Source organism: Erinaceus europaeus, chromosome 2 (assembly GCF_950295315.1).
Source record: "Erinaceus europaeus chromosome 2, mEriEur2.1, whole genome shotgun sequence".
In the NCBI taxonomy this organism is placed as follows: Eukaryota; Metazoa; Chordata; class Mammalia; order Eulipotyphla; family Erinaceidae; genus Erinaceus; species Erinaceus europaeus.
In genome coordinates, this window is record NC_080163.1 from 201,863,707 (window position 1) to 201,887,004 (window position 23,298).

At 42.5% G+C, this 23,298-nt stretch overlaps 1 long non-coding RNA gene across 1 annotated transcript; it reads right to left on the reverse strand.

Annotated features, from left to right (window-relative positions):
• Positions 1–925: 925 nt before the first annotated feature.
• LOC132536867 (uncharacterized) lies at positions 926–23,254 on the reverse strand. Its single transcript, XR_009548415.1, has 4 exons — positions 23,191–23,254; positions 22,477–22,631; positions 6,247–6,442; positions 926–1,789 (listed from the first exon to the last, which is right to left on the reverse strand). It is a non-coding gene; the product is annotated as an uncharacterized LOC132536867 (long non-coding RNA).
• Between the last annotated feature and the right edge of the window lie 44 nt (positions 23,255–23,298).

The following is a 23,298-nucleotide window of genomic DNA, read 5'->3' on the forward strand; positions in this document are numbered from 1 at the left end:
AGGAAGCAGACCAAATGCTCATCAACAGGTGACTGGCTAGCGATATTGTGGGATATCTACTCCATGGGATACTACTTGGCAATCAAAACGCATGGTCCTGTTGTGCCTTTTGGGACAAAGCGTATGGAGCAGGAGGTGATGATGCTTAGCAAAATAAGTAAGGAGATGAGAGACAACTGCCAGATGGCTTTATTCATAAGTAGGGTCTAGAGCTCTGATCCACATAAGCTTGAAAGGAAAAAAAAATCAGAAGCAAACAAAGTGTTTCTAAAACTCTGTGAGAACTATAACAGTTATCTTGGGAGGTGGCAGGGAGAGGATACAGAGCTCTGGTGGGGGTGGGGGTGTTGTGGAACTATACACTATAATCTTACAATCAGGCCTTCCAGGAAATTCAGGAAGTACCTATGGAAACTAATGCCAGAGAAGTGCAAAACCTGGGTACAGGAACTCTGGGAGAACATTTCTGGACTTGACTGGAGAGGCTCATGTGGCAGATATGCCCTGGTGAGGGTAAGGCAGGAGGAGAAAGTGTGCATGGCAGCCAAGGGCGGGTAGAAGCGAGGCAGAGAGCTGGAGACGGAGCCAGCAGAGAAGCAACCTGGGAGAATTTGGGATAAGCCAGGAAATAGCAGAATCCAGGGAAATGGAAGAGATACTCTCCACTCTTGCATTGGGAAAATTAATGTCTTTACAGCTCCCAACCTACCCTACTAAAGCACTACACAGAAAACACACACACACACACACACACACACACACACACACACACACCCCACCCCACCCCACCACACACACACACACACACACACACACACACACACACACACACACACACACACCCCACCCCTTCCCACCCCACCCCACCCTACCCCACCCCACCCGACCACACACACACACACACACACACACACTCCTACCTCCACATACAGCACCAGGGAAGTACTCTGGCATTTCCTTCCTTCCTTCCTTCCTCCCTCCCTCCCTTCTTTCTTTTTCTAGCATTGTCTTTCTTTCCTCCTTGTGGCAGTTGGTCCAATCTGCCAGCATTAATACATCAACATAGCAAGTGGCTTCTAGTATTTCTTCACTTAGCACCCTGCAGAATAACCATTGCATACTCTGGACATCCAGGTCAGAAAAAAAGAGAATTGCAGTCTGATCTCTTGGATTCATGGCTTCCAGTGGCATAAGTGATTTCCTTCTTCTCTGCTCCATTGCTTGAATATACAAATACAGCCTGCCCCCCTTTTTCTTTTTGTATATTGATCCCTTACTATATTGGCATTTTGTTTCTAGTAGTTTCTTAGTGAAACCTAGGACTCTCATGTCATCTGCAAATAGAGTTTTATTTCTTTGTTTCAAATTTGTAGACCTTTTATTTCTTTTTATGGTCTAATTACTCTGACTAGGACTTTCAACACTATCTTGAAGAATAATCATGAGAGTGGGTATTCTTGTCTTGTGTTTAAACTTAGAGGAAAAGCTTCAGTTTCTCACCATTGAGTGTGGCGTGAGTTGTGGGTTTTGCTGAACGTGACCCTCACTATATTGATGCAAGTACAAGGAGGTCATTCTCAGTCTATACACAACGTGGGTAAATGTCTACAAAGTCACGCTGAATAAAGTTAATTAAAGAACAACAACAAAGAAGAATCTATGTGGTCTATCCCCACTTAGAGAATCTTCAGAAATACAGATCTGTAGTGACAGAAGGCAGGTCTGTGGTGACAGAGGAGCAGGAAGGGAGGGATTCTTAGTCCTCCAGTGTGTGAGAGGATAAATCTATCTGGAAAAACAAAAACAGATTGGATTTGGGTTGACCTTGAGGCCTTGTATTACAAATTCTCATTCTACTGAATTGAGATGAATGGAGGGTTCAGATCTGTGGCAGCACCCCTATGCTTACACTCTTGGGTGCATAGGCTTCCTGGGACTAGCTCTTTCTGTCATCTCTGAGTTTCCACCCCCTGGCAGAATCTGCCAGCATCTCACAGGAAGCTCTAGTTTTACAGCCCTTTCTCTGTTGAAGAGTTGTAAGTCATCCTTCAAGGTAGCATACCACTGATGTTTTATGGACTGTTGGGATTTTCAAGTAGCAGTTTTCCATACCAGGGCTGTTGAGTTTCTGTCCTGACAAGAACCCCTCTGGTTTTCATCTCAGCACACCAGATAGCAGGGATTGATTATGGCTAATATGTGGGTAGGATGCCAGATGCCAGGACCCTGAAATCCGATGCTTTAAGGGTTGAGCGAAAATAACTTCAGTCACTTCATAGTTTATCTCAAGAATCTGGAGGGACAGCACACAGGACACTTATGAATGGGAGAATATCAGGTGTGCTCCTGGTCAGAACTTAAGGCAGAGTATTGATAAAACCACATCAAAAGGAACAGGAGGATCCAAGATGCTTTTAGGTAAACACAACAAGAACAATGGTTAAAGCACAAATTACTGCCAAGGTAGGGGAGATGTTAAGAATGTGTTAAACCTAAACCCCACACCTATAGGCATCTAATTTTTGATAAAGGGGCCAAAATTATTAAATGGAGGCAGGAGGGTCTCTTCATTAAATGGTGCTGGGGAAAAAATGGGTTGCAAGATGCAGAATGAAACTGAACTACTTTATCTCACCAGAAATGAAATTCAAATCCAAATGGATCAAGGACATGGATATTAAGACCAGAAACTATGAAATACTTAAGAGGAAAATATTGGTGGAACACTTTTCCATCTAAACCTCAAGGACATCCTTGATGATACAAACCCAATTTCAAAGAAGATTAAAACAAAAACAAATCAATGGGATTACATCGAATTGAAAAGCTTCTGCACAGAAAAAGAAACCATCACCCAAATAAAGATATCCCTCACAGAATGGGAGAATATCTTTATATGCCATACATCACAAGAGACTAATAACCAAAATATATAAAGAGCTCACCAAACTTAGCAACAGAAAAGCAAATGACCTCATTCAAAAATGGGCAGAGGATATGAACAGAATATTCACTATAGAAGAGATCCAAAAGGCTAACAAACACGGAAAATTGCTCCAGGTCACTGATTGTCAGAGAAATGCAAGTAAAGACAACAATGAGATACCACCTCGCCCCTGTGAGAATGGCATAATACATCAAAAATGACAGCAGCAACAAATGCTGGAAAGGTTGTGGGGACAAAGGAATCTTCCTGCACTGCTGGTGGGGATGTAAATTGGTCCAACCTCTGTGGAGAGCAGTCTGGAGAACCAGTACAAGGCTAGAAATAGACCTTCCATATGACCCAGTAATTCCTCTCCTACAGATATATCCTAAGGACTCCATAACACCCAACCAAAAAGGTTATGTATGCACCTATACATAACAGCACAATTCATAGCAGCACAATTTGTTGTAGACAAAACCTGGAAGCAAACCAGGTGCCCAACTACAGATGAGTGGCTGAGAAAGCTGCGGTATTTTTATACAATGGAATACTACACAGCTATTAAGAATAATGAACCCACCTTCTCTGACCTGTCCTGGATGGAGCTAGCAGGAATTATGTTAAGTGAGATAAGCTAGAAAGACAAAAATGAGTACAGGATGATCCCACTCATAAACAGAAGTTAAGAAAGAACAACAGAAAGGGGAAATCAAAGCGGAATCTCACTGAGTTTAGAATATGGCACCAAAGTAAAATCTCTGGGTGGAGGGTGAGGGTTGATGTTCAGCTTCATTGGTGGGGGAGGGGAGGGGAGGGGAGGGACAAAGACCTTTGGTGTTGGGAATGGTGTTAATATACACTCTTATTAACTTAGTCTCACAAATAACGATTTAATTAATATGAGGGGGAAAATAGATTGAATGTCTCAAACTTTTTGATGCATAAGCCACAGCTCTGATTATAAATTCCTTCAATCCAAGCACTAAAGACTTCAAACTGGTAATCAGATTGCATTTTAACAGTGGGCTCAGATTGTTAATACATTTCTAATACTGAATTTTTTTTGACATATTAAGTCATCTATAATCTTAGATCAGGAAGAATAGAAGCAACTGGTGGCATTACTTTATAAGATACAGCCATATAATAGTATTAAAGGACATAAATTATGGTGAGGTCTTGTATGATACAGCAAATCCTAACAATGGGATTTTCAAAGTTAATCCAATTGCCAAATAATTTGGTTATAGCAATGACTATTGTCTTCTTAAACCCAAAGACAGCAAGAACCTACCCCATTCTCTACAAAACCCATACTTCCCCCAGTCCTGGAACCTCTGGGGTGGGGCTCACCTTCCTGCATGCTTCTCTCAATTCATACCAATTAATATTGCATCTGCTGATCTCAGCCTCTTCAATGCAACCAGTACCACCTCGACATGTTTCACTTTGGATAGTGTCCAGAGACATCAGGTGTGGAATGTCAACCCTCCAGCTTTACTACTCTGCGAAGGCCTTTCCTAGCTCACAGGACTCTAATTCCATTTAGGGTGGTGTAATTTCTGACAAAGCCTCAGAACCTAGGCCCCTGAGATGGGCTCATGTATACATGTATCCACAAGTTGGGGGAAAATATATACCTTAAAGCAATAGCACACAATAGTTTGCAGTGAGTCAATAAATGAAGCAAGCAAGTAGAAAGACCTAAAAAAGACACCAGAAAGTACCTAATCAAACAGTTTCTACTTAGACCTAGACATCATCCTCACCTACTTCCTATTTCACTTCCCTCAATCGCTCCAAAGCTAACTTTGTCAGACAAATTAAGGATTACAAAAGCTGGATAAGGGTAAGAGACTGACACACTTTAATGATGATGTCAGGCCACCTGGGACCCTAGTCAGGGAATCCTGGAATTCCCACACAGACATAATGGGCCTAGACCTCTAACAGATCCCTCTCTCCACTGACACTGATCATCTCCATCAGGAACAACATAATGGACTCCTCCGTGGGCCCCTATAGGACCTTGCCCTCAATGTGGATCAACAATGGTAGGGACAGCTCCATTCTCTGAAGGGAGAGTGGGCAACATACTCTACCACTCGAAGAAGATGGGTCCTGAAATTAGTGCAGCCTGGAATGTTCCTAGCTATGACCACAGAATGTGAGCTCAGACCTACAGGGATGCAGAGGTTACACAGGCTCCTGTGGTGAATAGGGGACCCAGTCCACATCAATGGGGTTTACAGTTAACAATATTCATACACTTTTCCCGTATTTGGGAGCTACTCTCTGCCCTGATCCAGCTTTCTATTCCCAACTATGACACCATTTCCCCAGACAATACCTTGGGACCACCTGCATGTTAGTTGTCAGACGTAGGCAAAAACTAGGAAAGTCATGGGCCCCTTTGGAATAGACCTAAAATAGACCTACTAGCTTTTCTAAAACGGAGACCCCTAGTCTCCATCTGCAATATTCTTGCCTTTAGATTCATGATTAATCAACAATTTGTTCTGCTTTATATCTTAACTCCTTTTCAGCCAGCAGGTTCCAGTTGCTACCATGATGCCAGCCTGACTTCCCTAATGACCCCACTAATGTGCCCTGGAGCCCTGCTCCAGTAGGGAAAGAGAGAGACAGGCTGGGAGTATGGATCCACCTGTCAACGCCCATGTTCAGCAGAGAAGCAATTACAGAAGCCAGACCTTCCACCTTCTGCATCCCACAATGACCCTGGGTCCATACTCCCAGAGGGATAAAGAACAGGAAAGCTGTCAGGGGAGGGGATGGGATACGGAGTTCTGGTGGTGGGCGTTATGTGGAAAGTACCCCTCTTATCCTATGGTCTTGTCAATATTTACATTTTATAAAGAAATAAGAAAAAATGTTTGAGACAGGAAAAAAAAAGTATGTGTTAAATCTTGATGACAATCGTCTTTGTCTGAATGTCATTAGTCAGGTACAATCCTCTGATGCCTCAAGAAATATTCAAGTCATTCTATTGTGCACAAACTTCAAGCTTTTCAGCAAAGCACCCAGAGGTCAGGGTTACAGAGACGCACTTTGTATAATCTCAAGGCCTGTGGGCTACCAATGAACTCTATTGACACTCTTCACACTTCTGCAGTAACAAAGGGGAGTTGAGACACGAAGGAGACCCTGGAGCCTTAGACACTGGGAACCTGTTAGCAACCCACCAGACATATTTTGTGAACACGGAGTCTTTAGGTAAAAATCAATAGAATTTCTAACAACAGCTATTAAGACATCTGGGATCAGAAGATTTCTTCAACAATTGAGTCTTTACTTACTTGATTCTTCATGGGGGAAGTGGGATGGTGTTCACCAAGCCAACTGCTATGCTCTGAATTCTGTGCCCTTCTTCCTCTCACCTCCAACTTTCTTTGTTGAAATCCTGCTGTCCAGTGTGACACATGAAGGCATGGCCTATGGGAAGTGCTAGTGGTGGTGTGGTGGTCTCCTCAGAAGGGTATCCAGGCTCCAATTCTGTGGGGTTTCAAAACATACGGTCATATCAATAAAATGAATAAAATTTTAGGGGGGGGATAGATAGCATAATGGTTATGCAAAGAGACTCTCATACCTAAGGCTCCAAAGTTCCAGGTTCAATCCCCTGTACTACCATAAGCCAGGGCTGAAGAGTGTTCTGGTAAAAAAATAAGAAGAAGAAGAAAAAGAAAAAGAAGGGGGGTCGGGCAGTGGCGCAATGGGTTAAGCGCATGTGGCACAAAGCGCAAGGACCAGTGTAAGGATGCCGGTTCGAGCCCCCAGCTCCCCACCTGCAGGGGAATCGCTTCACAGGCAGTGACGCAGGTCTGCAGGTGTCTGTCTTTCTCTCCCCCTCTCTGTCTTCCCCTCCTCTCTCCATTTCTCTCTGTCCTATCCAACAACGAACAACATCAACAATGGTAATAATAATAACCACAACGAGGCTGAGGCTACAACAAGGGCAACAAAGGGGGAAAATGGCCTCCAGGAGCGGTGGATTCATGGTGCAGGCACCGAGCCCAACAATAACCCTGGAGGAAAGAAAAAAAACAAAAGAGAAGAAGAAGAAGAAGAAGAAGAAGAAGAAGAAGAAGAAGAAGAAGAAGAAGAAGAAGAAGAAGAAGAAAGGGGAAGGGGAAGGGGGAGGGGAAGGGGAAGGGGAAGGGGAAGGGGAAGGAGAAGGAGAAGAAAATAAAATAAAAAGATAAATTCTTAGAGAATGGGGAGAGAAAATACAGTGCTTTTGCAAAATGTACTATCATGTCTGAGGTGTCTGAGGTTCCAGGTTCAATCCCTGGTACCATAAACCAGAGATGAGTAGAGCTCTGGTCTTTTTTCTTTGCATCTTTCTCTTTGTATCACTCTCTCCCCTATTAAAATAAAATGTATTAAAAAGATAATTAAAAAAAAAAAAGCAAAGCAAAGCGTTTCTAAGCATGGGTGTTCCGTTACAGCATCCTTCCTGGACTTAGACAAGACAACCACTGGCAACACAGGCACATACATCCTTCACTGCTGCACTCTGCTGAGGGCAGCACAGGAGACGGGAGATCCTGCCCGGGGAGCATGGGCATTTTGTTTTCCCTGAGTTTGCACACGTGAAACTGGGATCCATGCGCCGCACTAGTAACACAGGAAAGGTGCTTCACACTGCGCCATGAAGTGGAAGTGGGAGGAGTTTGTTTCAGCAGGCCACTGGAAAGCTGTCCCAGGTGTGCTGTAAGAGGGGGTGTGTGTCTGAAACAAGAGGACTTTTTCATGGAAAACTTTTTTTTTTTTTTAACTTATTCCATGGGCCCTCAGGGAGCCTCTCCCCCACCCAAGCTTTAAGTCTCTAATTTCACTTCTGTATGAATCCTGCTTCAGAAACCAATAAAGGAAGAGTTTAGAAACTGCATGTCTATCATACCTGTTCTGTTGAAATTCTTTTTAGTTATTTATTATTGGATAGAGAGACACAGCTATAAATAGCTGGTTGATACAATCTTTGGTCATTTTCTAAATAAAGACTATATTTAAACTGTTGGATTGAGGGCAAGGTTGAAGAAGGTTACCTATTTTGACTATGATAATTGAGTTAGAAGTATCACCTTGTTGTTATAACTGCTATATTGAGAGAGACATATCACTGCTGTAAATGATCCCTGACCTTTCCTTATTAGTGAGAAGTTCCCGGAAATGTAACTTTTATCTGAAGAGGAATCTAAACAAATACAAAGAGAGGGCAGGGTGTTGTTACATTCCATACACAGCAGGAACACAGAGCTAGCCAGAATCAGCTTCCAAAGGGTGGTTGTCATTGGAGGATTTTTTTTTTCATTTTTCATAATCTCAGTGCGTGTGAATTACTAATTTTTATTAGTGATTTAATAGTATAAGATAACAGGGGTTTAATTTCACACTGTTCCCACCGCCAGAGCTCTGTGTCCCCATTCCCTCCACTGGAGACAGCAGTGGTTCTCCCAAGGTCACAGGTCTAGGTTGACTATTATTTCTTTAACTATATATCATATACCAAGTCATATCTATCACTCTATCTATCTATCTATCTATCTATCTACTTATTATCTATACCTTTTGCCTTCTCTTTCCTTCTAAGTCACACCTACACCTATTACTACTTCAGAATCTCCTTTTTTTTTTTTTCTTCTCTCTCTGGGTCCTGATGGAATTGTTGTTCAGAGCCCTCTGCTCATCTTCCCCTAACATTTCTCCCTCTGTGGGAGTCTGGACTAAACTTCTTTATGGGATGCAGAAGGTGGGAGTTCTATTTTCTGTAATTGCTTCTCCACTGGACATGTGTTGGCAGGTGGATCCATACCCCCAGCCTGTTTCTATCTTTTCCTAGTGGGGCAGGGCTCCGGGGAGGGGAAGCTCCAGGACACATTGGTGAGGTCCTCTGCCTAGGGAAGTCAGCATAGAATTATAGTCACATCTGCGACTTGGTGGCTGTGGCTTGTTAGTGAGCAAAAATCAAGCCACCATCCACTGCAAGGAAGCAAAGATGTTTATTCACGAATTCGAATCCCGGCCGAGTGGTGACTGACAGCAGTCCACCAGCTCGACCCCGAACAGGGCTCAAACCACACAATTTATAGGATTTCTGAATACACTCAGGGAGGGGGAATGCATCACCTTATCAATCTATATACAATAATATGCTATAGAAAACACGGAATCCAATCATTTCAAACCTAGCAAAAAGCAGGATCCACTCAAAGCAAAGCGCGGGCTGATTTCAAGCATTGCAAAACCACACAAACAATAGAACCTAGCCAGGTAGGGTCACCACATCCTCCCGCCATGAGCTGCAACCTTCTGGTAAACAGTTTCCTTGAGCAAAGGTCCTGATAAGCCTTGCCTGTATGTGGGGTCTTGGTAAACAACTAGTGGCTTACTGATTAGGTCCTGTTTTTCTGGGGGAAAGGGTAAGGAATTTTCCATCTTACATGGCTGAGTGAGTTTCTGAAGAAATCCCAGTTGTATTTTGTTGAGTTTTCAGGTGATTTTTCATTATTTTTTCTAGTTTAACATGAGAGCCATCTGAAATAGCTCTGACTCCATATAACAATGATTTTCTCTGAATGTATATGAGCATTTTTACTTCTAATATGAAAATACGCCACTCTTTTGATTCTTGGCCCTGGTCACGTTCTCACTGAAGACCTAGCTGCCCAGCATGGATAGAAGCCAAGACGAAGGACCCAGCTCTAGAAAAAGAAAAAGGCATTGATTATCATGCAGGCTTTACCAGATAGAGATAGATAGGTAGAGAGACAGAGAGAGAGAGAGAGAGAGAGAACTGAGCTCAAGTCCCTCTTGGGTCTGTAAGGTTTTTATATAAGTAAGAAGAGTTGACTTGGAGAGAGAGCTGACTGGTGGGTTCTTTTATATTTAAGTGTTCAGTCTTCCTTGTTGGGGGACTTCTTATTTTAGAAGGCCATTAGGTTCCTAACTTGCTGGTTCTGCACTGACAATTGCACCCCCCAGCCCTGGCTGCCCAAGGTCATCTGAAGGCCTGTGTATGACCTGTCATGCCTGTTACCGAAGGGAAGCAGAATACATGACTGACATTTCCTGCCTGTGCCTCATGTTCTCACGCCTTCACCTTCCAGTAATCCCGTGTCCACGGGCTGATGCACATAAGAGTTATGCCAATTCACTTACTGTGAAGAGGGTAAACTTGAGTCTGGCGCCAGCTACCCTGACACATTAATTGACTTATTTTGAAATTTGGAAGAGTTGGTTGATGGATTAGGATGTCTTGGAGAAATATTGCCTTCCCTTGAGTTGGGTCCACGTGGAGGACTGTTATTGTGGAGATCGTCATTGTCAGCTCCTGTTTCCTCTGCTCATTTTCTGTTTCATGTACAGATGTATTCCCAGGACTTGAAACAGTGCTTGGCACAGTGAACCAAGGAAGGAGTTTCATGGATCTGACATGAAATTAGCAGTGACATCTGGGGGTGAGTAGGTTACGAGTCTCTACTAGGAACATGGAGCTATTAGGGCAGACTGAGCGGTGTCCAGATGGCTGGGAAACAGGTGAATCTGCAGGCCCCAAAAATGGATGGGGGGGAGGGCAGTGTTGCCCTGGGTTGAGTGTATATGTTACCATGCTCAAGGATGCAGGTTCAAGCCCCTGGTCTCCATGGGCCTGGGTTGGGGTGGAGAGCTTCACGAGTGGTAAAACAGTGCTACAGATGTCTCTCTCCTTTTCTATCCCCTTTCTCTCTTGATTTTACTCTGCCTTTATCCAATAAAATGAAAATAAATAATTTTTTTAAAAGGCTTGAGAGGATAGCATAATGCTTAGGCAAAATACATTGCTGCCTGAAGCTCTGAGGTCCGAGGTTCAATTTCCTACACCACCATAAGCCGGAGCTGAGCAGGGCTCTGCTTTCTGTCTGCCTACCTATCTATCCTTCTATCATCTATCTATCTAACCTATCTATCATCTATCTATCTAATCTATCATCATCTATCTATCATCTATCAGTCTATCACCTATCTCTCTCATTAAAAATAAAGATATTTAAAAATTTTTTTATACTTATTTATTTTCCCTTTTGTTCCCCTTGTTTTTTATTGTTGTCGTAGTAGATGTTTTTAAAAGAAAAATGGACCCAGGTGCATTAGAATTGGGGGGTCTCCACCACAGGAGTTGTAGGGAGAAGGGGTGCATGTAGAGGTATTGCATATGAATGGCAGGAAGAGGTATAAATACAAATATTGGATAGAGACAGAGAAAAATTGAGAGGAGAGGGGGAGATAGAAAGGGAGAGAGACAGCTAGACACCTGTAGACCTGCTTCATTCCCTCATGAAGCTATCCCCTTGCAGGTAGGGACCAGGGCCTTGAACTTGGGTCTTTGCACATTGTGATGTGTGCACTTCACCAAGTAAGCCATCAACTGCTGTCCCTATTATTTTATTTTCACGAGAGAGATACCTAGAGTAAGCTAGAGATTAGAGCATTAGAAACCAGAGCAATGCTTATCTATGGGTTAGGATGTCTTGGAGGCCTCTCTCTCTCTCTCTCTCTCTCTCTCTCTCTCTCTCTGGTTGGGTTCACATGGAGTATGATTACTGCTGAGGTCACCCTTGTTATCTCCTGTTTCCTCTGCTCATTTTTTGTTTCATGTACAGATGTACCAGGGATTGAACCCGAGGCCTTGGAACCTCAGACGTGAATGCCTTTTGCATACTCACTATGCTGTCGCTCTAGCTTGGGGAAGCAGTCTTCGGAACTACTTGTCCCTCATTAAGTTGAGCAAGGTTTTGTTCCTGTCATTGACCAACAGTCTCCAGAGTTCTCAGAGTTGGGATTCTTTGTCTCTGAGCACAATAAATCCTTGATACTCCTAGAGATCTTTGCTGTGAAACTTCTTAAGGAATTCCTATTGCCAGTAAGTGCTTAGCTGCCTTTGTTTACTGAGAAAAGCTGACTGCTTTCTCTATCAGAAGAATCTGGTTAAATTCTCAGTCCTCCAGAAAACAAACAAACAAAACCCACAAACAAATAAACAAATGGTTGAATTTTTAATCACAAAAAGCAAGCAGATCTCCAGTGAAGAAAGGTTTCTCCATCTGAGTCCTCTCCACACAGGAGGGGGATATTTTTCTGTATGATCTCTTCTAAATTATACAGCTCAGATTTATCTTCTAAATAAGGAATGCCATGTGTTGCTGGGAGAGCTGGAGGAGGAAGCAGAAGAGAAACAGCTCCGGTCTGCAGAGTGTCTCCAGAATGTTTCTTCAGAGAGAGAGAATATCCCGTTCCAGTGCATACATACCACTTTATCATCTATCAGTTTCTTCAACATGTCTACTTTTTCTTCATAAATATTGGAAATAGAAGAGTTCCCTCCCTGCTTCTTGCAGCTAAATAATTATGCCTGTTTCCAGTCAGGATGGATGCTTTTTACTTATCGGTGGTGCCCAGCCACAATGGCAAATTTTTCTTGTTATGATCATCACCATCAGCAAACATTTGTTCTTTGTGGATTGTTTTCTTCGGAAAATAGGAACGAGTTTGGGAGAAACTGGCATGTGTTTGTGCATTTGCAATAAGGGAACTATAAAACACAGGGCTTTTGAAAGTCATTTTGGTTTTGTTGCCCTATTGTCATTTTTTTAATGAATTAAATATTTATAATACTCCTCAAAGAAAATTAGAAATGAGAGAAGGAGGGAGTGAGAGAAGACTGAAAACTACTGCAGTGAATCCACTGTATGCTACATTTAGGAAGCAAACTAGTGGATCTGACTTTACACAAGATACAATTTACATTGTTTAATTAAGTGTAATTCTATTTCATGCGAAGAGTTGCTTTATTTTCTATCATTTGCTTGTTTGAGTATTTCTTTTTTTGTTTTTTTAAATAGGATTATGGATTTATAGATTTTTAGAATTCATCACTGGTGTCTTGCATGAAAATAAAACTATCACTTGACTGCATACTTGTATGATAGCACTGGTAGGGAATATAATTTATCTCTTTAGTTTTATTTAAGATATTTCAGGGGCTGGAAGATAGTTCACCCAGGACAGTATGTGTCCTTTATGCATGAGACTGGGTTTGAGCCCCAGCACCACAAGGGAGCCCCGTGGACCGTACTCCGATGGGCGTGGGGAAAATAAATAACAACAATAATAAATTTAGAGCCCAGGGACTCCTATAGACTTAGACCTAGGAGCGCAACTAAAAATATAACAGTGTATTTCTATTTCTATGACAATACATACACTAATAGCCAGGTTTTAAATATCCAGAAAAGACAGTTTAGTGAAGAATGTTTATATTACCTACACTGATGCTTAAGTTCCACATCCACCCACCACCCATGCTCTGTGTCCCCATCCTCCCAGCTCCCAAAAATCACCACCAGAGTTCTTAGGAGTTTTAGACAGCTCCCTCCTGTTTTTAAAAAGTGAATTATTTAAAATGTTAAAAAGCTGTGATGAATTCAGTTGTAGCAGACCAAGCGTATTTTTTCTGTTATCACATCATTGCTTCACCATCCCCGGAACTTGCCTGATTGCCATGTTATTTCCTGTGGTGCCAAGGGCTCGCATCTGGGGCCGTGCCTTTGCTCCATCAGGCACTCTACCTGCTGAGCTATCTACAGGTCCCTACTATGTCCTCTTATCTGTCAGTACCTATCTATCATCTGTCTGTTTGTCTATCATTACCTAGCATCTATTTATCTACCTATCTATCATCTATCTATCGACTTATCAATCATCTATCTTCTGTATCATCTACATTCTGTCTGCCTATCATCTATCTTCTATTTATAATCTTTTTGTCTGTCTCTCATCTATTTACCTATTGCCTATCACCTATCATTGTCTATCAATCATCTATCTTCTATATCATCTATCATCTATTTTATTTTTTTAATTAAAAAACATTTTTTATTATTTACTTTCCCTTTTGTTGCCCTTGTTTTATTGCTGTTGTTGACGACGACGTTGTTGTTGTCGTCGTTGGATAGGACAGAGAGAAATGGAGAGAGGAGGGAAGACAGAGAGGGGGAGAGAAAGACAGACACCTGCAGACCTGCTTCACTGCCTATGGCATGACTCCCCTGCAGGTGGGGAGCCGGGGGCTCGAACACGGATCCTTGAGCCAGTCCTTGCGCTTTGCGCCATGTGCGCTTAACCCACTGCACTACCGCCCCACACCCTATCATCTATTTTCTTTTTTTGAATATTCATTTATTTATTCCCTTTCGTTGCCCTTGTTGCTTTTATTGTTGTAGCTATTATTGTTGTTGTTATTGATGTTGTTGCTGTTGAACAGGACAAATGAAAATGGAGACAGGAGAGGATGACAGAGAGGAGGAGAGAAAAATAGACACCTGCAGACCAGCTTCACCGCTTGTGAAGCGACTCCCCTGCAGGTGGGGAGCCACCGGGATCCTTAGGCCAGTCCTTGCACTTTGTGCTGCATGCACTTAACCCGCTGTGCTACCGCCTGACTCCCCTATCATCTATTTCTATTTATCATCTATCTGTCGGTATATCATCTATTTATCTATTACCTATCTGTCATCTGTCCGTCTGTCTGTCTATCTATCTGTTTGTCTACCTATCATCATCTGTTTCTATCATCTGCCTTAAGGGAGAGCTGCTACCATTACATGGGTCTATACTACAGATTCTTCTCATTTTACACATGGGGAAAGAAACATTGGTTCTATACCTGATTGTAACCCATTGCTTTTATCTGCTGAAACATTCACTGTATGAAATCTCCTGGAGCCAAGTGAACTTGCCTTCTTGTTGGGAAGACAGGGGACACAAATAATAAACTGGAGAGCGCTTCTAATGTGATTTGTAGGAAAGAACGCAGTGATGTGGGGATAGGTCAAATGCTTATGTGCCAAGGAAACAGAGCTGGCAAAATATTTGCATGTCCGAACTGTCAAAGCAGTTTTCATAAAATACGTTATAAACCATCATACTGGGTTTTTAATATCAAAAAACTTTCTTTCTCTCTTTCTTTCTTTTGTTTCATTTTAAATTTTCCACCAAGGTTATCTCTGGGGCTTGTCATCTGCATGACAAATCCATCATTCCTAACAGCTATCTTCTCCCCATCCCTTTATTTGATAGGACAAGGAGAAATTGAGAAGGTGGGATGGTCAAGAAGTAGAAAGACAAGAGAGACGTCTACAGACCTGCTTCACCTCTTACGAAGCTTCCCCCCTGCAGATGGGAAGACGGGTCTCAAGCCCAGGCCCTTGTGCACGGTATCATGTGCACTTGGGTGCGCCACCACCCAGTCCCCAGCCACTCTAACTAGACAGACACCAATCTCTTGTGTCTTGAGGACAGAGATTGGTGAGATGTGTGAGTGGGACGTCTGATTTGGCAGCGCAGAGTCATGGCTTTGTACCGTGATAAAAAGCCTCCATATGACACTGAGGAGTTTTCGTTAGCTTTGAGGTTCAGATAGTAGGCTTTGAATTCCACTTAAGTGGCATTTGGAGAAAGCAGCTGGGCAGCTGTTTACTCAGCTGAGGGGCTGTTGTAAAAATAGGAGAGAGAGTTATTATGAGAAGAGTATGTAATTCTTTTTTTAAATGCTATTAATGATTTAATAGTGGTTCAGAAGATCACAAGGGTATAGTTCCACAACGTACCCTCCACCAGTTCTGTGCCCCCAACTTCATTCATATGCGAAGTTTGAAGAACTGAAACATGTCTACTTAGAAAAGCAAAGACACAAAAAGCAAAACCCAGAAGTAAATAAACTGTCTCTAAGACTTTACAAAGACCACAGTGATAACCACTTTGGGAGGGTGAGCGCATAGAATTTTGGTGGCAGGTATGGTGTGAAGCTATAATTTGTCATCTTACAATCTGTAAACCACTATTAATCACAAATTTAAAAAAATGGTTTCATAAAGATTTTTAAACATGTCATATCTCCTTTAGCTTTATTGTTATTCTAGCCACTGTATTTTAATTCTCTACTTATCTCAAATTTCATAACACACAATATGGATTGTTCCAGAGTCAAATTATTTACAGTTTCTACATATTAATTTATTCCATTATATTTCATTTCTTTCTGCATATTGAGTATCAACTTTCTTTAGCCTGAAGAAATCATAGCTGTTTGATGTTTTAGACTTTTTTTGAATGATTCTGTTTCCAATTAATTTTCTCTATTTTTATTTGCCTAATATAATGTTTATTTGCCCTTTACTATTGAGAAGTAGCTTCTGAGGAAAAAAAAATAGCAGTTAACAGCTATCTTGACTTACAAGTTTGTAGATATTTGATTTCAGTCCTGTTAAGAAATCCACTGTCACTCACTGTGGCTGTATTTCTTATCTTTAGCCACTCTAAATGTTTATCTTTAACTCTGACTTTCAGAAGTACATTTAGATGTTGTTTTCTTTGTATCTGTTTTGTTTTAGGTTCATAGAGCTCCTTAATTCTGTTGCTTGATGTCTTTAGTGAACTTTATAAAATTCTTGGCGACCACTTTCCGAAGGGAGGTTGGGTCGGCATACTCTGCAACTCAAGGAAGATGGGTCCTGCAACGGGTGCAGCCTAGAATGTTCCCAGCTGTGACCATGGAATGTGAGCTCAGACCTACAGGGATGAGGAGGTTACACAGGCTCCTGTGATGAATATGGGCCCCAGACCAAATCGATGGGGTTTACTGTTAACAATATTTATATACTTTTCCCATATTTGGGAGCTACTCTATTTCCTGACACAGTTTTCTAGTCCTATTCCCAACTCTGACACCATCTCCCCAGACAGTACCTTTAGCATACCTGCATGTTAGCTGTTGGGCTCATGCTAAAATTAGTGAAGTCATGGGACCGTTGGAATATGACTAAAAATAGACCTATTAGCATTTTCCAAAATGGAGACCCCCAAATCTCATCTGCTGTGGTCTTTACCTTTAGATTCCTGATTACTAAATGGTTTGTTCTGCTTTGTATCTTAATGCATTTTCAACCACCAAGTTGCAGATGCTACCACGCCAACCTGACTTCCCTGGGAAGACAACCTTACCAATGTGTCCTGGAACCCCACCTCTCCAGAGCCCTGCCCCACTAAGGAAAGATAGGGACAGGCTGGGGGTGTGGATCCACCTGGCAACATCCACGTCCATCAAGAAGCAATTACAGAAGCCAGACCTCCCACCTTCTGCTCCCCATAATGATCCTGGGTCCATGCTCACAGAAGGATAAAGAATAGGGAAGTTTCCAATGGAGAGGATGGGATATGGAACCCTGGTGGTAGGAACTGTGTGGAATTGTACCCCTCTTATCCTATGGTCTTGTTGATCATTATTAAATCAATAAAAAAAGAGAAAAAACAAAATTCTTGGGAAATTCTTTCAAATATGCCTATCCTATAACATGATAGATCTTTCATCATGTCCCTTATGTTTCTTACATTCTGTTTTCTTTTTAGCCTCTATTTTTAAATATTTTTATTTATTGAATTTGGGTAAAGACAGAAGGAAATGGGGAGAGAGTGAGTGAGTGAGTGAGTGAGAGATGGAGGGAGGTATGCCTGTAGTATTATTTCACTGCTCCTGAAATGTCCCTGCTACAGTTGGGGGTTGGGGGCTTGAACCCCTTAACCAGGTATGCTACTGTCTGACCACATTACATATTTTGAACTGAATTGTCTCATTTCAGTCACTTTTCTACTGTGTCTAATGTCGTGCTTTGAATTTTATAGAACATACATACCAATTGTAAAATTACAATTTGATAATTTTGTTACAGATTCCTATGTGCATAGCAGCACAATTTTTAAAAAATATTTATTTTATTTATTTATTCCCTTTTGTTGCCCTTGTTGTTTTATTGTTGTAGTTATTATTGTTGTTGTCGTTGTTGGATAGGACAGAGAGAAATGGAGAAAGGAGGGGAAGACAGGAGTAGAGAAAGACAGACACCTGCAGACCTGCTTCACCGCCTGTGAAGTGACTCCCCTGCAGGTGGGGAGCCGGGGTTCGAACCGGGATCCTTACGCCGGTCCTTGTGCTTTGCGCCACCTGCGCTTAACCCGCTGTGCTACAGCCCGACTCCCATAGCAGTACAATTTGTAATAGTTAATACCTGGAAGCAACCCAAGTGTCCGACAACACAATGGAGTACTACTCAGCTATTAAAAATGGCGATTCCACTGTTTTCAGCCCATCTTGGATGGAGCTTGAAGAAATCATGTTGAGTGAAATAAGTCAGAAACAGAAGGATGAATATGGGATGATCTCACTCACAGGCAGAAGTTGAAAAACAAGATCAGAAGAGAAAACACAAGTAGAAACTGAACTGGAGTTGGTATATTGCACCAAAGTAAAAGGCTCAGGGGTGGGTGGGTGGGGGAGAGTACAGGTCCTGGAAAAGGATGACAGAGGACCTAGTGGGGGTTGTACTGTTAGGTGGAAAACTGAGAAATGTTATGCATGTACAAAGTGTTGTATTTACTGTCAACTGTAAAACATTAATCCCCAATAAAGAAATAAAAAAATATGTGCAATTTATTACCTCTGTATTTCTCTGGTTTTACTAGTTTTACTTCTCCTTGGCTAGTTATCATCTTAGAAAATCGTAAGTATGGCAGTTAGCACAGTAGCTAGATATTTGGACTTGATGTGTTAGGTCTCAAGTTTGACCCTTAGCATCCACTATGTTAAAATGCTACTCTGGTTCTCTCTCCTCTGTATTTCATATTAATAAATAAATAAATTTTAAAAAACATATTTGAGGACTAGAAAGAGAACTGTGGGATCCTATTAATACATTTGTCTTTATCTTGGGATTTTTGTCTTTGCAAATCCTGACTATCAACTTTCCTCTCGGAAGTCTTTCATGAGTTGAATCATCCTAAGCTTTTTTTTTTTTTTAAAAAAACAACTTTTAAATATTTTATTTATTTTCCCTTTTGTTGCCTTTGTTGTTTTTTATTGTTATTATAGTTGTTATTGTTGTTATTGATGTTGTCATTGTTGGATAGGACAGAGAGAAATGGAGAGAGGAGGGGAAGACAGAGAGAGGGAGAGAAAGACAGACACCTGCAGACCTGCTTCACTGCCTGTGAAGCGACTCCCCTGTAGGCGGGGAGCCGGGGGCTGGAACCGGGATCCTTAAGCTGGTCCTTCCTCTTCTCGCTATGTGCACTTAACCCACTGCGCTTCCGCCGGACTCCTTCACCCTAAGCTTTTATAGCTGCTTTTTGTGGAAGAGTTTGCTTACCATAGTCAAGTTTACTTTTTTTTTTTTTTGCCTCCAGAGTTATTGCCGAGGCTCAGTGCCTGCACCATGAATCCACTGCTCATGGAGGCCATTTTTTCCCTTTTTGTTACCCTGGTTGTTTTACCATTGTTGTGCTTATTATTATTGTTGTTACTGATGTCATTGTTGTTGGATAGGACAGAGAGATGGAGAGAGGAGGGGAAGACAGAGAGGAGGAGAGAAAGGTAGACACATGCAGACCTGCTTCACCGCCTGTGGCATGACTCCCCTGCAGGTGGGGAGCTGGGGGCTCGAACTGGGATCCTTACGCCGGTCCTTGCGCTTTGCGCCATGTGCGCTTAACCCACTGCGCTACAGCCCAACCCCCCTCAAGTTTACTTTTTAAGGTAATTTGTTGGGCAACAATTTATTGACTTTCTTTCTTTTTTGGTTTTGTTTTAAAATCTTTTCCTTAATTCAACAATTCTACATTCATTGGGTTGTGTCTTTTATGGTACTGAGTTTCAGAGGATGTCAGATTGGATATATTTCCATAAGAATGTCTGCCTCAGTACTGGGGGAGGGGGGGAAACAGACATGATTACTTGATTTGTGCTATACTACAGTAATGTGATTTTTTTTTAGCACTATGTGATTATGTTTCTTATCTGTGTGCTTGCTTCTTGTGTGTCTTGCTCTAGAATGCTAGACTCACAGAAAAGACTGACTGTCCTATTCATTGCTAGTGCCTTCTCTGAGACCAGTGAGCATTATTAGATAAATGATTGCTTGGTAGATGAGTGTAGGAGTCTGTTTTCTGTGTCTGTCTTGTAGAGCTGCTGTGAGAATTAAATGGCATGTGGGAAACACACCACTTGGCACATATGTTTTCCTTCATTTCACTTCTTTGAAAACAATTTCTAAGCAGTGTAATGACCTGATTACTTCACTGACACATGGGAACCGATTTCCCCATTTTATGAAAGAGATATGAATACAAAATCTTTTGTTTCATTTAGTGACTGAGCTAGACTCTTAGGGCTATCAGGGGTCAGGTGGGTCAGGTGGTGGCTCAGCGGGTTAAGAGCACATAGTATGAAGCATCAGGACCGGAAAAAAGATACCGGTTTGAAACCCTCCCCCCATGCTTCACAAGCAGTGAAGTTGGTCTGGAGGTGTCAGTCTTTCTCTCGCTCTCTCTATCCTCCCCTCCTCTTTCAATTTCTCTCTGTCTTACCCAATAAAATGGGAAAAAAAAAATGGCCACCAGAAGCAGTGGATTTGTAGTGCAGGCACTGAGCCCCAGTGATAATCCCAGAGCCAAACAAACAAACAAAAAACAAGAAACAACAACAACAAAAAATCTCAGGGCTTAATGTGACATCCAGACAACATACACAGAGATCATTTTTTTTTCTTTTGATCAGAAGGAAAATCATTAAGCAGAACTTGGACTGGAGTTGGCGTATTGCACCGAAGTGAAAGACTCTGAGGTGGGGGGGGGGGGGCACATCATATTTGGAACATGATGGCAGAGGAGGACCTAGTGGGGGCTGAAGTGTTATGCGGGAAACTGGGAGATGTTATGCATGTACAAACTATCGTGTTTGGGGCCGGGTGACGGTGCACCTGGTTGACCGCATGTTACAGTGTACAAGGAGCCGGGTCCAAGCCCCCAGTCCCCACCTGCAGGGGAGTTGCCTTGCAAGTGGTGATGCAGTCTTGCAGGTGTCTCTCTGTCTCTCCTTCTCTATCACCCCCTTCCCTCTTGATTTCTGGCTGTCTCTATCCAGTAAATAAAATAAAAATAATAAAACAATTTAAATAAATTCTTTGAAAAATCTCCAGCTATTGTGTTTTACTATCGCCTTTATATCATTAATTGCCCAATGAAGAAATTAAAGGCAGGGAGAATAAAAGCAACTGGTGGTGTTCCTTTATAAGATACAGTTTTAAGTAAATAGCATAAAAGGACATAAATTATGGCTAGGTCTTACATTGTTAGGATTTACAGCAAATCCTAACAATGGGATTTTCAAAGTTAATCCAATTACCAAAAGATCTGGTTCTAGCTATAACTATCTATTGGTTTTTATGACCTAAGACAGCAGGAACCCTCCCCTTTCTCTATAAAGGCCATATTTCTCCCAGTCCTGAAACATCTAGTGCGAGGCTCACTTTCCTGCATGCTTCTCCCAATTCAAACAGCACCTGCTGATTGCAACCTCATCAACGCAACCAGTACCACCCCGAGGCATGTTTCACTTCGGACTGCATCCAGAGACATGGAATGTGAACCCAGCAGCTTCATCAATCTGCAGAGACCTTTCCTAGCTCATGGGACTCCTTAAATTCATTTTGGGTGGTCCGCTTCTTAACAAACCTCAAAACCCAGATATAGACCAGGGTCCATGAGATGGGGCGTAAGTACATATATCCAGGAGTTGGGGAAAAAACATATACCTTAATGCAGAAGTGCACAGGAGTCTGCAGTGAGTCGATAAATGTAGCAAGCAAGCAGAAAGACCTAAAAAGACACCATAAAGTACCTAATGAAATAGTTTCTACTTAGACCTAGAAACTATTTGTAGTAGCTCCCATATTTGGGAGCTACTCATTTCCCTGGTCCAGCTTTCTGGTCCTTTTTTCCAACTGTGACACCATCTCCCCAGACAATAGCTTAGGTCATCTTCACATCAGATGTCAGGCGCAGGCAAAAACTAGTCAAGTCATGGGCTCCTTGGAATAGACCTAACATAGACCTAGGAGCTTTTTCCAAAATAGAGACCCCCAAATCTCCATCTGCAATATTCTTGCCTTTAGGTTCATGATTAGTCAACAATTGGTTTCCGTTTTATACCTTAACTCATTTGCAGCCACCAGGTTCCAGATGCTACCATGACGCCGACCAGGCTTCCCTGGACAGACGACCCCACCAATGTGTCCTGGAGCTCTGCTTCCCCAGAGCCCTGCCCCACTAGGGAAAGAGAGAGGCAGGCTGGGAGTATGGATCCACCTGTCAGCACCCATGTTCAGCGGGGAAGCAATGACAGAGGTCAGACCTTCCACCTTCTGCATCCCACAATGACCCTGGGTCCATGCTCCCAGAGGGATACAGAATAGGAAAGCTATCAGGGGAGGGGAGGGGATACGAGTTCTGGTGGTGGGAATTGTGTGGAGTTGTACCCCTCTTATCCTATGGTTTTGTCGGTGTTTCCTTTTTACGAATAAAATTTTAAAAAGCAATGAAAGAAGATGATAGTAATAAAACAAATAAAATACACTAAAAAAACTTCTTGTCGGACTCACACCACGATGCAAGTTAAAGCTGCCTTTGCAACGTCCACCTCCTCACACCTGCGAAAACGGGGAAGCGTCGCTGAGGACACGGAGGGAAAAGGGGCCCCGGAGGTTCACTGCGTGCAAGGTGGAATGCAAAGTGGTGCGCTTCCTATCGAAATGGCCTGGCGAGTCCTTAAAAAAATAAAATGAAATAAAAGAAAAGAAAGTAAAATAAAATAAAATAAACATTAAAATGAAATGAAATGAAATATGGGGTCCAGGCAGTGGCACACTGTGCTGAGTGATCCAGCAGCAGATGCTCGGGGGCCCCAGTCCCCACCACAGGAGGAAGAAAGAAAGGGAGGAAGGGAGAAAGAAAGGTGGTGCACCAAAACAGAGTCAAGAAAGAGAGAAAGAAAAATGGTGCATTTCACCAGAGGAAAGAAAGAAAGAAAGAAAGAAAGAAAGAAAGAAAGAAAGAAAGAAAGAAAGGAAAGAAAGGGTGCACTGCACCAAAGTCTAGAAAGGAAGAAAGGAAGGAAGGAAGAGGGAAGGAAGGAAGGAAGGGAGGGAGGGAGGGAGGGAGGGAGGGAGGGAGGGAGGGAGGAAGGAAGGAAGGAAGGAAGGAAGGAAGGAAGGAAGGAAGGAAGGAAGGAAGGAAGGAAGGAAGGAAGGAAGGAAGGAAGGAAGGAGACAAGGGACGGGGTCCGACCTGCCGGGCGACCGCCGGCCTCCGCTGACCTGAAGATGCGCAGCCTGGTCGCAGCCCGCACAGCCCCTGCGGCTGCAGCCAGGCGACCCCGCGCGCAGGCCCCGCGAGAACACGCGTCACACGCCCAGGCCGCCGCG